The 13,851-nt window shown below is 39.5% G+C and overlaps 1 long non-coding RNA gene across 1 annotated transcript in view; it reads right to left on the bottom strand.

Moving 5' to 3' along the window:
* Nucleotides 1–2,393: 2,393 nt before the first annotated feature.
* The window catches only part of LOC149920017 (uncharacterized), a 29,092-nt gene continuing 17,634 nt past the window's right edge, over nt 2,394–13,851 (bottom strand). The window contains exon 4 of the long non-coding RNA XR_016463484.1: nt 2,394–2,682. This is a non-coding gene — a long non-coding RNA (uncharacterized LOC149920017). The remainder of the gene's footprint in view (nt 2,683–13,851) is intronic.

Below are 13,851 nucleotides of genomic sequence, written 5' to 3'. Positions count from 1 at the left end.
GAGGCCAGTGAGCCATGCTCGCTGCCTGTGGGTGCTGGAGGCCAGCCCTACAGCTTTTGTCATGATCCAAACAGAACTGCATGGTAGTGCCATAGGGGAACAGCAGCAGGTGAGAACTCCACCACTATACGGAAAGCTTGCCACAGTGTTCTGCAGCACAGAACCTTCCTGCCCAAGTCTATTTCAGAGCTGTGCCAGGACGCTGCCTGAAGCTGAGCAAGGGCCGTGGCACTCTGCAGCTGCTGGAGGAGAAGGACTGCCTCTGAGCACAGGAACAGCCCACTCTGTTAGAAGGCGCCCTCGGTGCCAGAGAGAGACAACTCATAAATCAGAAGGAGGGAGATGTTACAGCCAGCTGCCAGTTACCAGCTTTCATTTCAGTTGGTGGTTGCTGAAGTGCAGTTGGGGACTGTGGGTGAATGCAGGTGAAGGGAAATGGGGAAATCACAGAAACATAGGGGCTGGAAAAGACCTCAAGAGATTGTGTCTAACCCCTCTGCTAAAGCAGGAACCCTATGACAGGTCGCACAACTAGCCATCTGGATGAGTCTTGAATATCTCCATAGGAAGGGACTCCACAACCTCTCTGGGCAACCTGTTCCAGTGCTCCATCCCCCTTACCATAAAGAACTTCTCCTGCACATTAGTACAGAATTTCCTATGTACAAGTTTTAGGCCATTACTCCTTATCCTATTGCTACACACCATCAAGAAGAGCCTGACCTCATCCATTTGCCTCCCACCTCCCTCAAGATCATAGAATCATAGAATGGCCTGTGTTGAAAAGGACCTCAAAGATCATCTAGTTTCAATCCCCTAGCCATGGGCAGGGTCGCTAACCACTAGAACAGGCTGCCCAGAGCCACATCCAGCCTGGCCTTGAATGCCTCCAGGGATGGGGCATCTATAATCTCTCAGGACAATTTGTTCCAGTGCGTCACCACCCTCTGAGTGAAAAACTTCCTCCTAGTATCTAACCTAAATCTCCTTTGTCTTTGTTGAAAACCATCTCCCCCTCGTCCTATTACTATCGACCCATATAAACAGTCATTCTTGTTCCTGTTTATACACTCCCTTCAAGTACTGGAAGGCCATGATGAGGTCTCCCTGGAGCCTTAGGAGGTGTCTAGTACCAGAAGCAACTTTAGACCCAGGCTGCCTAGGACCTTACCTGGTAGAAAGAAGCCTCATGTCCTAAAGAGAGATTTTATGTACTACATGTAATGAAAACAATTTCAGTGCACATATATCTAAGGCAAAGTAGGTTCTATCAGATTTTCTGAGCACACAGGGCTTAACAGCACAGAACTTTTCTCACTGAGCACACCACAGAGGTGCGAGTAGGGGTTGATTGTGGCTTCGAAACTCTTAAGACCAGAACTGCTAAGGACTGTTTCCCACTAATGCCCTCGCAGCAGAACTTCATCATTTCCCTTCAGGTTGTCCCTGACTGCAGTCCAAAACAGTCACAGGAACGAATAATGAGCAAACTTGCATGGAGGGGAACATACGTTACATAAGTGCTTCCATAGACCTGACTACTGTTTCCTGAGAAAGGAAACTCCATTCATCAAGTCTGTAATAAACTGACATCTCATCAGTGGGGGAAACAAGAGGAAGGCACTCGTGAAGGCAGAAATCTGTCCCTGTACATACATGAACTGTTTTCTTTTGCATGCCTAATCTGTGAGGTGACTAAAGTTTTACCCACTAGTGCTATAATACTCACATGGGAAACATTAAGTTAAATATCACAAAATTAAAGTGTAAGAGTTATTGGAAACCAGAGCTGAGCAAAATATTAGAATTTTCATCCTGGGGGAAATTCTAATACTTCAACATTTGTTTTCTTCCAAAATTAGGCTGGAAATGTTAAAATACCTCTTTTTTCATAGAATGAACATGTTCTCAGCCACTCTGACATTAAACTGAATTTGACAAAGGTGTTACAACATCTCCTGGGAATTGTTGTTAAGGTACCTTGTACTTGGAATCATGTTAACAAGGGATATTTTAGTTGGGTTATTGAAACAAAACCTTGAAGAAATGCCTGGGGTCAGGCAGAACATTCATTTAATCCTTTTCTTCTTTCAGGTTATTTAACCCTTTTATTCCCTTTAGTTAAAAAGAAAAAAAAAAAAAAAAAAAAGAAAGAAAAAGATTTGCTTTATTCTGAAAGGGAAAGAAGTTTCAAAACAGAGAAGTCACACAATTCCATTTTTAAGACATTCAGCAAAATTTCTGGATTTTGTGTCCAGGGCTTCTTTTGGTCAAAATTCAAAATGAGAAAAATGGCTCAGATTGTTGCCAAAATTAATTGTTAGTATAAATTAGCTTAGTAAATAGTTTCAACTCAATTCTATCAAGCAAGCAAGGAAACATCACAGAAAAGATCACAGATTCACAGAACTGTCTATAATTGGTTTTACTGTCTTTGTTCTTCATAAGCTTTCTGGTTTGACTGTACACCCCCACAGCTGATTTTCAGTCTAGAAAGCTGAAATGATATCCTGGCCTCTTTCAACACTCTGGTATCCTAACAAACAGAATCCTGGGAGCTTACTATTTTTCTCTCTTCAGGGTGACTATTTCTTTTGTCCCGACTTTCTGTTGCTGCATGCTGGGTAGATCACTGCTGTCCTAGGAGTATTGCTGGTATGTTTGCTACAGTCAGTTGACTTCCTGAGTGGAGGAAGTAAAAGCAGAATGGAAAAATCTCAGAAAAAATGTCCTAGTGGAGGTGAAAAGGTATCTTGCTGCAATTAAATGTACACTAAGGCATTTGAGAAGCAAAAAGAGGGATCCTTTGTGTAGATTTAATCAGAATAGAATTTTTCCACTTACAGATCATCCATTGATCTTCTGATGTTAGTTTAGTTGGCTGGTATTTTCTAGCCATTTGAGGTCTCAGACCCTATTTATTTAAAAAAAAAATAAGGCCTGAGACCTCAGATGTCTACATACACACATTTTTTAAAAATCCCTGTTCATGTTTTTGCTGTTCTCATACAAAGGCTAAAGGTTACAGTTTTAGTTTAAACATAATATTTTTATGGTTCATAAGAAAATCTGTATTAGTTTACATTTTTGGCAACTTTCATTATACCCCAGTGATTCCTAGAAGTCCTTGTACTTTCCTGCTGGTGAGAGATACTTTCCATAAAATAACACAGTATAAAAATAGTAATTATTAACTCACTGTGATGTATTTTGTTAAGGTGCAGAGAGCATATTCAAAGGAGTAAATTTATTCAGTGTCCAGTTTTGTGGTCTTATTTTCCAGTTTAAAATTATTAAGTTACAGAATGTACATTTTAACCAGTGTAAGAGGTATGACTAATGACAAAGACAGGAGCAAAGTTAGTCTGTAACGTTCCCATAACCCTCATGTCTGACAACTGCAGTTTAGCTGACGAAGGATTTTAGAGGGTTTGTGCACTGCAGAAGGGTCATATTTTGCAAACAGCTCTGAAACTGTAAAAGGTTAGCCACTAACATGGTGAAGTTAAACAGATCAGTCAGTTTTCACCCAGTCTCCCCAAATAGATATTGAAGATAAAGTGCAATAAAGCCCAAGTTAAGGACATTATTCCTGAAAATTAATGTTTGGTTCTGAATCCCTTTGCTGACTATTGGTGCAATGCAGAAGGCATTTGTTAGCAACGGGTTCCTAACTTCACATCCTTGAATCACACATCCTTGAATCACACTGTGAAGGAGCTGCTGCCACAAGTCTTGCTAGGCTAGGGGTGGGCCTCCAAAAAATATTCCCATCTCTTGTTGTATTTAAGCTGGTGTTTTTGCAGGATCATAAATGCCCTCATTGTGTATGAATATTACTGTGCAATAAAGTCAAATACTAACACAGATTAAACTGCAAACAGTGAAGATTATGAAAGGAAGATCTACATTCAACTGTGCAAGGGAACATAGCAAGAGATAAGCTTTAACGGAAGCCCTGAATATAAGCAAGATAACATCACTGAGAAGCCAAGGGAGATGCTATGAATTAATGCAGTGTGTTTAACAAGAGCTCTGAAAGGCTGTACTTTAGAGTTTTGACCCGTGAGTGAAATAGCAACTCCATGCTAGACAGAAAATCATCTGTTGTCTTCCTACCAAAAGATCTTTACGTCTTTCCCTAGCAACAGTAGTGGCACATGTTCATCGTGGACTACTCAATTTTCCAGGGCAAAAGCCCAGAAAACATCAATAGCCTCACCACAGTGAAAAAGAATAAATGCTGACAGGTCAGATAGGTACTCTAGAAGCTCTACTCTCATATCCTATAAATGAAAACAGAGACTTGCCACAGATTCTGAGAGAATAAAAGCAGAGCTGAATCATCTTAATTGGAACAATAAAAAGAACCAATACTGTTCTATCACTTCTTGTTATATTCACATGTTCAGCTTCACTTCTCACACTCCAGGTTCCTGTCCCTTTACCTGAAATATTTCCACTGTCCTAACTTTTCTTCATTTCTTTCCTTCATAACTACATTGTCTGGACATGCTGAACAAGCTATTCTTATCTCTTGACTTCAGCATATTAGGCAAACTCTGAACTTGCCAAAGCAATGCATGTAGATTGAGTTAGATAACATGTCTGGTATAATATTTTGAAATATACTTAGATTACATATCTAATCACACACATACTATGATTTAATTTTTGAGATGTATTCATTTTAATACAGTTTCCAAACTAAAATATTTTCCCCCTAAAAGCACGTGCAATCTAATCTAGTGATCTTTATGTCAAGAAACTTTGAGCACAAAATGAGTACTGTATATATTTTATATCAGAACCAACCAGCTTGAAAATTTCTCCTGGGAGAAATGAGGAAAAATTCCCCTGAAATAATATAGTTCCATGAGCGTTGTATGTATGATACTTAATGAAGAATCTTTCACAATGATCTCATAACCTAGTTCATGTTATTTCTGAAATGATAAGCCTATACACCAAGCTTTACAAGCAGTAAAAATCTAAGCCAAAAGTACTAAGTAGTCATCTCCAAAAGTTGAAATCCTGAATGAATCATTACAGTAAAACTCCACAAGCAGGACTGAGGGATGAATCTGGGATGAGTTTTGGTTTTAATACATAGATCTTAGACAGCAGAAATTTCTACTGGAGGTCAATAGAATGGTCAATTCATGCTTCTTTTTACACATAGAATTTCTATGTAATTATGCATGATTTCCTCCCCCCCCCCCCCCCTCCCCCCCAGTTCATTTACTCCTTTATTTCTGTAAAATGCAGTACCTTTCTAACTCATAACGTTTGAAAGAGCAGTACTACCAATACTGGCTTTTAGCTATTTGCTGCCTGAATGATGCAGTGTAGCTACTGCACCCTGTTCCACCAAAGGCAAAGCAATTCAAGAAGCAAAAGTGTCCCTGGCAACACCCAGATAAGCTGCAGAGAACAGAGACAGAGAAAGCGACTTTAGCTCCCTAGACACAAATTCAGCTTGGAAAAAAAATAAACATCAATAAGGCATTTCGGAAAAGGAGATAAATGTTCTGAAATCCAGTTTCTAATTTATAGATCCCCTCAAACTGCTGATCATTCCTCATTAGTAAACTGGCAAGTAATTCAGCTTCAACCAAAATCCAGTTCCTCTGCTTTTCTCTATGAATACATCCTCTGATTTGAAATTCAGAGGCTTTGAAATCTTCTAGAGTTCTTTGTGGGTATTGCTTGGGCTAAGTTTCTTCTTACTACTAGCTCTCCTCCCATCCTCCTCCCCCATTATTTTCATATACCTACAGGGAAGACTGCAAAGGCAGGGCTTTATTAAGCCTTTATTAGGCTTTAATACTGTTGAGATTCTGAAATATTTCTGCAAGGCTACACCTTCCAGCAAGGCATTCATGCAGCTCGATAGCTTGTCCTTAACAATACCTGCTATTAGGAGTTACACTGCAACTGCTCATTTTCATTTAACAATCTGTCTAAGCTCCTGTAAAACTGTTAAGTTATAAATCACTTCACTCTCTTATTATAAAAAAGTGGTAGCATACAATTAGCAATATAATTATAGAATTATTGCACTCCACAAATTATACAGCCAGGCCCCCAACATACATCGCTGCAGGGCCTGAGTGCAGCCAGGAGATTTTTTTTTTCCAAAGCAACAGATGTGTCAGGACAGATTAGAAAGCTCTTTCCAAATGCGCAATCTTAGGCTTTTCTCTCTCTTTCTTTTATTTCTTTTGCTGCCAAATCTTCCAAAATATCTTCTCTAATAAAACACATAAATCAACTGTGATTAAGAGGTAGCTGAAGGCAGAGAGGTTCATTCTAGGACTCCTACACTTAACAAGCCTCACTGCAATTTGAAGTTCAGATGCTTGTATGCTATTAGGCTAAAAAACGAGATGCTAGCACACGCAATAGAATGATCACAGCCCATCCTTAAAGAGGGAAGCTGAATGCCAGGTTGCTTCTTTTCTCCAAAGAAATCTCTCCGAATACAAACTACATACAACCAGCTCTGATGAGGAGTGGAGTGATTCATTCGTTCCACCCTTGCACCTAAAGTTACTCCTTTCTCTAGACCAAAGCCTACCAAGCCTGTCTGCCACAGCGGAGACTGCCATAAAACAACAGAACGCATCATTTTGCCCAAAAACATGAGTTAAGCCCCTTTAACTGTTGGCTATTTTGTATACATACATAGTTCAAATGAGCAGTAGCATGCCTTCTATTTACAGGCACACAAGTTAAGACCCAGACTTTGAAAGGAAAGTCAGAAGTTGGTTACCTTTCACAAAAAGCAGTGCCTTCAGGAAGCTATCAAGATTACCCGAGTAATCAGTTAACCTAAAACAGTTATCACATAACCACTGCCCTAATTACAATTTTAACAAAACAGCAAACATTTCCAAAACCGGATCCAATCTTTCTGCTTATAGTAGGGAATGAGGAAGAACATTTTACTCCTTTTCTTTTTATTTTTGCCCTTACACAGTTGGATAGCAGCTGAAATTTGTGCTCTAATAATAAAAGAGTGTGAGTCACCAGGCTTGCTTTGCATTCTCGAAGAGCAAAAACCAAAAGCAGCAGCTGTTACATTCCCAAGCACCACTGGTACCTCCCCTTTTGAGACAGTGACACCTCAGGAGGACTTGAGGAAGAAGAGACGGAGAAAAAGGATGCTGTGTAAAAGATACAACACTGCAAACATATGTAGGGAGGCAGCAGCTTACAATGCAGACAGATTTCCAAGCTGTGGCAGGCTGTGGATCTGCTTCTGTCAGAAGGCATCCAGTCTCACTGTCTGGCTTCAGTTTGCTACATAGCTTTCTGCTATAATTAGTCTGATAGCTGTGCAGTTATTTCAGCGAGCAGCAAAGCAACTGCTGGAGTTGCTTATAGCTGAACTGGTGTGTCAACCTATAAATTACAGTTCTATTGCTTACACTTCTGAGTTATAAGTCCTAAAGAGCTTTTTCTGTAATTTGCTAACTATTACAATTTTGATTACTTTACATGACCACCTTTTTACCAAACAAAAAATATACTGAAGAGTTTTATGAGCTTAAAGTCGCTCAGTGGTTAAAAAGAAAAGCACTTGGCACTTGCAGCCTGTTTTCAGAGTGCTGAGTGAGTCAGCAAGCACTCAACTGGTAATGTAGGGTACTGCTCTACAGAGAAATTACACTTGTATAGATATGCATACACCAAGGAAGAGATAATTTCACTGACAGGAAATGAATTCTCAAAGTGCTGCCCCTCTTCCAGATGACAATTTTCCCCCCTCACTTTTGGCAGCGCTCCTTCTGATGGCTACCCCAGCAGCCCCTGCAGTAGGGTGGAACAGGGAGTGATGGGATCTGGAATTCCCTCTTCTCAAACCCACAATGACCTTCACCTGCTTGCGTCCTCGGCAGCTGGCTCATCACTCCAACACCCCCATGCACATTTGGTGCATCGTGAGCATGAGCCAGCCCTGGAGCAAGGTCTGAGAGAGGCTAGCTGTGGAGGTCTATTTAAAAAAGCAAATCCTACCATGCCCCAGACACTTGTACTGTGACTCCTTACTTACAGCTTATCGGTGCTACCAGCACCCAAAATAGAAGACAGCAGGCCTTACTAACACTAACACCTTAGCGCCTCGTGGTGTTGAGCTTCACTGAGGCATCAGAACTGAATTTTTCAGTAAGTAAATGTAAAGTCTAGACAGTCTGCCTGCACAGTTACCACAGATAGCCAAGCACCTGCTCTTCCCCAGCCTTCAGGTGCCTGAGTATTTATCAAATTAAACATCAGCAGCATTCACTGGGACACAGTGCTCTGTGTCCAGTATAAAGAAAGGAAAACACCTCATTGAGCATGTATATCCCGAGCTAACGAGGGCTAATTCCTTCTTAATTAACATCTCATCACTCTCTCTTCCCATCAGAAGACCATCAAGGAACTGACATCCTGCTCTTGCCAATTCTTATTAAATTATCTGGAAGCCCGTACCAGATTATCACAGTAGCTCCATCTGGCCACATAAATTGCTCTCTCCAAGTCCTTGCCCTTTGGATAACATATCTGTTTCTACTGTAAGAACAGAGGTAGCCAATTTTAATGGAGCACAGGCATACCCACAAGTGCTGCTTTAATAAACACTGACAGTCCCTATGCCCTGGCACTAGGGTTGGCTGTCCAACCCCGGAAGATTTGCCCTATGCCTTTCTGGTTCCACACTACATCAGATTGTCTAGCCTTTTCCTTTAAAGCAGTGAGGTTTAAAGTTGCACCCTAAATTACATAATAGTTATACCAAGAAACTCCAAAAGTTTCTTGTGCCTTTTAAAAAATAGTTAATAACAATTTTCTCAGAATATTTAAGCAGAAACAGTAAAAAACTCCTTTAGAATATCATTGTGTTGCTTACTTTTCACATTTCAATGCAATAAACTCATTGCCAAGATCAATAATAACCAAAACAGGCTCTTCGGTTGCATGCTGAAAAATTATTTTAATAAATTATTTTAAAAAATTAATTTAAAAAATTGCCACTACCTTGAGACAGCAAAGAAAATCCCCCATGATGGAGACTGCACAGGAATGCTCCATACGACCTGAAAGTGGGTTAAAAAAACTATTGAGGTGTACCGTGATTTCACTTTTCACCACACATTATAATGTTTCTGGCCATAAAAATTACTGTTTTTCAGTAATGATCTCCCAATGTGTTACTTTGAGATTTTATTTCTAAATGATGAAGCTGAGAAACAGTAGCATTAATTTACTTAATGGAAAATTGGAAAATGTGGCCAATATATTTAAAAGGAGCAAATGCCAAAACAATATTCACCTTTTTAAAATGGAGTAATTACAACACTGAAAAAAGCTGGATACTTAAACTCGCTCTTCATAGTTTTGCCTTCAGAGTGCAACATCAGGTATGAAAAAAGACCAACAAGAAAAACAATTCCTCTTCACACATCCTCCAGCTTTCACTGTTATTCACTAGAATCAGGTACAAGCAAAACCATACCAAATGTAGATTTTCTTGAAAGGATCTGGAAGTTAAAACTGATATATAACATTCAAGTCTACTTAAAAATCTGCCAGAATCTCTGCAGACCAAGCCAAGCCAGGAGACAGAAATGAATTAAGTTTCTGAGGAACTGGATTTAAATTACATTCTACGATCTCTTATTCCTATCTTTGCTGGACAGGGGCCCAGATAAGTTCCTACTGCAGGAACAAGCCCAAATTACCACACTGGGCCTTCCTCCTTGCTCCTCAGAGCCCCAGCTTTTGGAAATTATTTTTACTTCTTACTATTTTACTTTTAGACCTGAACTATGAACTCACATTTTGCATCAGTCATCTACCAGATCAGCATTGGACAAGGCAAAAGGATGGTTTGAATGAGGATTTCAGCCAAACTGGGTAAGTTCAGCAATTGGATATATTGATGTATGAAATGGAGATTGACAAGTGCTGCTGCTGAAGGTTAACATCAAATCATCAGCTATTTTCCATCATTAAATCTTAGCCATTGTTAAATCTCTGTTCTCAAAACCCACACAGGAAATAAAATCAAAGAGGCCTTGAAGGCATAAATATAAGCCATTTTTAAGCAAGAAGGAGGAAAACAGATGAAAATGCCTTATTAATGAGATTATTTTTAGAATTGTCAGTGATTTGTAAAGAGTTTGACAATTCCTCTCCAGATTTTTCACCTTCTTCCTCTCCCTATTTTAAGGAAATATCAGAAAGGAATTTTAGAAATTTCTACAAAGCTATTCTTCAAATCAAGTCTGAAGGGGGATGATGCTTCATGTAGCACTGAGTGTGGGTTTTTGGGGTTTTTTTCAACTACTTTCTTTCTATGAAAAAGATGCCAAACATTAATTTCCAGAATTAGTTCCTGGTATTTGAAGTTCATCTGTGAGTTGGTGTCTAGCAGTGCATGAAAGGAAATATTCTGCCCAGAAGAAGTTCAACTGGAGCATACAAAAACAGAATAATTTAAAGCTATGAGATGAATATTCTGTAAGTTATATGTTTTGATATGAAAGTGAGACCTTAATGTCAGGAAATATGAAAAATATATTTGTTTGCTCTGTCACGGCCCTTCCAATTTATCAAAGTTAATTTGTAAAACCATCTTCTGTGTGGCCAAATTAATTTATTCCAATTACATTAGAATAGCACAAGAGTGAGGGCTCCTCTGACATAACACATTCCATTAACATGACAAACACAATTGCCTGACTTAAACTCTCTGCTCTCAAAAAAAAAGAAAAAAGAAAATAAGGAATTATAGTTGCAGCAATGGCTAGTAAAGATGAACAAGTTCCGGTGGAAAAACAAAGGAGTGCTTCATTTTCTAAAGAGAAACTAAGACAGAGTAATTTGCTTTGATGTTGATGGGAAATTACTGCATCCTTTGAAAAAACTGGGACTTAAAACACTGCTATTCGAGTGGAATCATAAAGGCTTAAGTGAGAGGAGAGAGGTGTATAAGAGAAGAGGGAACAGGAGAAAAGATCATATGTGATAAATTGACTGGTATTGTCCCTAGTGACCTAAAGTGGAAATGGACAATGAAGGTTCAAACCAACCACTCACTGGATTTTATGGCTATTGTTTGAAACACTTTGTAAAGGTTATTTATTTGGTGTTAATTAAAAAAAATCAGCTCATGAGGGAAAAAAAACAGAACCATAGTTAATGTTTCTTTAGAGATGGAAGCAGTCCATTTAGAATTTCAAAGGCAGGAAATTCATGAAAACTATCATACAGTGAAACTGTCAAGCATTTGGTAATATTAGCCACTTAAGGAAAATGCTCAAGTGCCTCAGAGGCAGAGTCTGCCACTGACTGCTACTCACTTTAATGCTAACTTACTCAACAATTCATGCCCACACACTCATCTGAACTACCCAATATGTGACTCACTATTACTGAAAATGCTCCCTTTATTACTGCAATACATTATTGAGTACAATTACTAAGTGCTCCACAGTGTGTGCATTATGTACTCAAAAGACAATGCAGTTATCAAGCTTAATATCTATGTGGTTTTGTTTCTCTCATTTTTGTTTTTTAACACTTGTTTGTTGCAGGATGAAACTGCATTTTAGTTTTGCTTTTCTTTTTTCCTAGCTAAATGACTATATTCCCCTTGTTGATATTTTCTCTGACCAGTTAACTTCATTTTAGAATATTTATCTTGCCTTCAGTTAATGGCATAATTCTGCCCCCTGTCATATACAGGGATTGGTCAAGAACAAAGTAATTTGCCCCATCTTTGTGTTGTATCTCAAGGCCCAACATGATCCAGAATATATATGAGAAGTGCTGACAGACACAGGATGATAATGATATATTTTCTCCTCAGTGCAAGACTCATACTGAGAAGGTCTTAGAGTCCCTCCACTACTCCCTTTCTTGAAAGGAAGAAGGTGCATCTCTCAGAACTAAGCTGATACTTTGCTGATGTAGTGGAACTAGACTAAAATGCTTGAAATTCTTTTAACAAATCCTTTACATTGCCTATACACATCTTTACTTGGATCTACCAGTTCCATGGGGACAGTGCAGCCTAACCTTCACTTCAACTCAGGTTCAGCAATAAATGCATAGGCATTTTTGGCAAGACTGTTCACTTTGCTAGACTTAAAGACAGGATTTCAGATATGAAGACACAAAGAAGAGATAAATCAATAAATCACATCTCAGAGAAAATCCTCGGCTACTTCAGAAGCTTCATGATTGTTTCAGGTCTACTCCCTGAGAACTCCTACCTTGCTTCTCCTTGCTGTGGAACCTGGGACCTTAAATTCAGGGATGTTCCCGCATTCCCAACCACCTCCTCTCTTCTGGAGTCAAATTTTCCTGCTGATTCAAGTGCCCCTCAACAATCTGTCTAGCTCAGGTTTTCTGACTACTCAGCAGGATTTTTCCAGCCCCAGTTTGTACAAAGCCATCCAGGAAAATGTGATCTAAATATGAGTGCTGATGGGGCTTGTTAACTTATTAAGGCTTCTCTTCTGCTCTCCTTAGACAGCCATGCTGGCTGACTGCCTCCACCCAGGCCAGATTCCTCCTTTTGTCCACTAGAGATTAGTAAAAAAATCTTATATTAAGTGTCATACAATGCATACATTTTGTCAAGTTTGTGATCTGGGTCTTTTGCCAACTTTCTGTGGAGACCACACAAAGCTTTCAAAAATATGAGACACAGAGGAAGACGTTGAAGAGTCCAGTTCTGCAAGACCACACCGAAAACCCGCTTAGTTCAGTAAACTGTTTCAAAGTAGTGAATATTTGGGAAAAGATCAAGAGACCAAGGCAAGCAGACAGCTATTTCCCTAGCATATTCTATCAGTTCCTGTTAGTGCACAATCTAGGAACTCCATAAGCCAAGGTTTCATCAGCATCCTAGTGTTTAATAGGCTTGGGTGGAGTTTTCTTCCATGAACTTGTCACACTACTATGCCTGGAATTGCCAGAAAGGCAAGTTCCCCCATGTCATTTGCTTTTACTGGGGTTTCCACAACACAGAAGGCAGCAAAACCCATAAGATGTTTCAGCACTTCAGAAGATAAGTACCTGGAAGACAGACAGCTGGCTCAGCTTCAGTCTGGATGAGAGCTCAGTAGTGCTGCTAGATGGAAGAAAGCATTTCAAGTGTAAGCCACAAGCCTGGAATTACATTTTAACTGAATGCATCTGCCACTCCATGTTTACAAATGACTGTACATTCAAGGCATCTTTCTCAGCAGCCAGAAACCCAAACAAGAACAGCACCCAAAACCTTTTCCTAATGAGAAGATGTATCATTCTAGAGCACAAAGAAGAACAGCCAACCTCACCCACTGCTTCATCACACCACAGCTAAGCTCAACTGGGGACCAGTCCTTAGTTTCAGCCATCCTAACAAGAAAGGTTAAGAATGTTGGGATACACAGTCCAATAATAATGAGACTATAATCTGCATGAATATTTACCAATTGCAGAATTACTTCAAGTATGAACTCGTCTGTAAAGATTTAGGCACTGAAGACAGTGACCCAAACATGACATTCTGCAGACCTCAAGGCAAAATGTGCTGACAAATGGTTTGCTCCATGAGAAGGGAGTTAAGAGTCTTCGCATCTGTAAAGAAAGATTCAGATTTGCAAGCAAATACACAGCACAGGCAATAAATGAGACAGGCCAAAAGGGAAAGTAGCATACAAACATCTGTGAAGAAGTGAAGTATGTCAGACCACTGGAAGTATTCATCTTCCCCTCTGTGTAGCTGCAAAAATATTTGTGGACAAACCTGTAAATGAATGTATCAGGTCAGGAAAATGAATCATATTTATGATGAAAGATTTTCTT

The sequence above is a fragment of the Phasianus colchicus genome, chromosome 1 (genome assembly GCF_987193195.1).
Source record: "Phasianus colchicus chromosome 1, bPhaCol1.hap1.1, whole genome shotgun sequence".
Classification (NCBI taxonomy): domain Eukaryota; kingdom Metazoa; phylum Chordata; class Aves; order Galliformes; family Phasianidae; genus Phasianus; species Phasianus colchicus.
The sequence above is the reverse complement of the archived record's forward strand: the minus strand, read 5'-3'. Positions and strand labels throughout refer to the sequence as shown.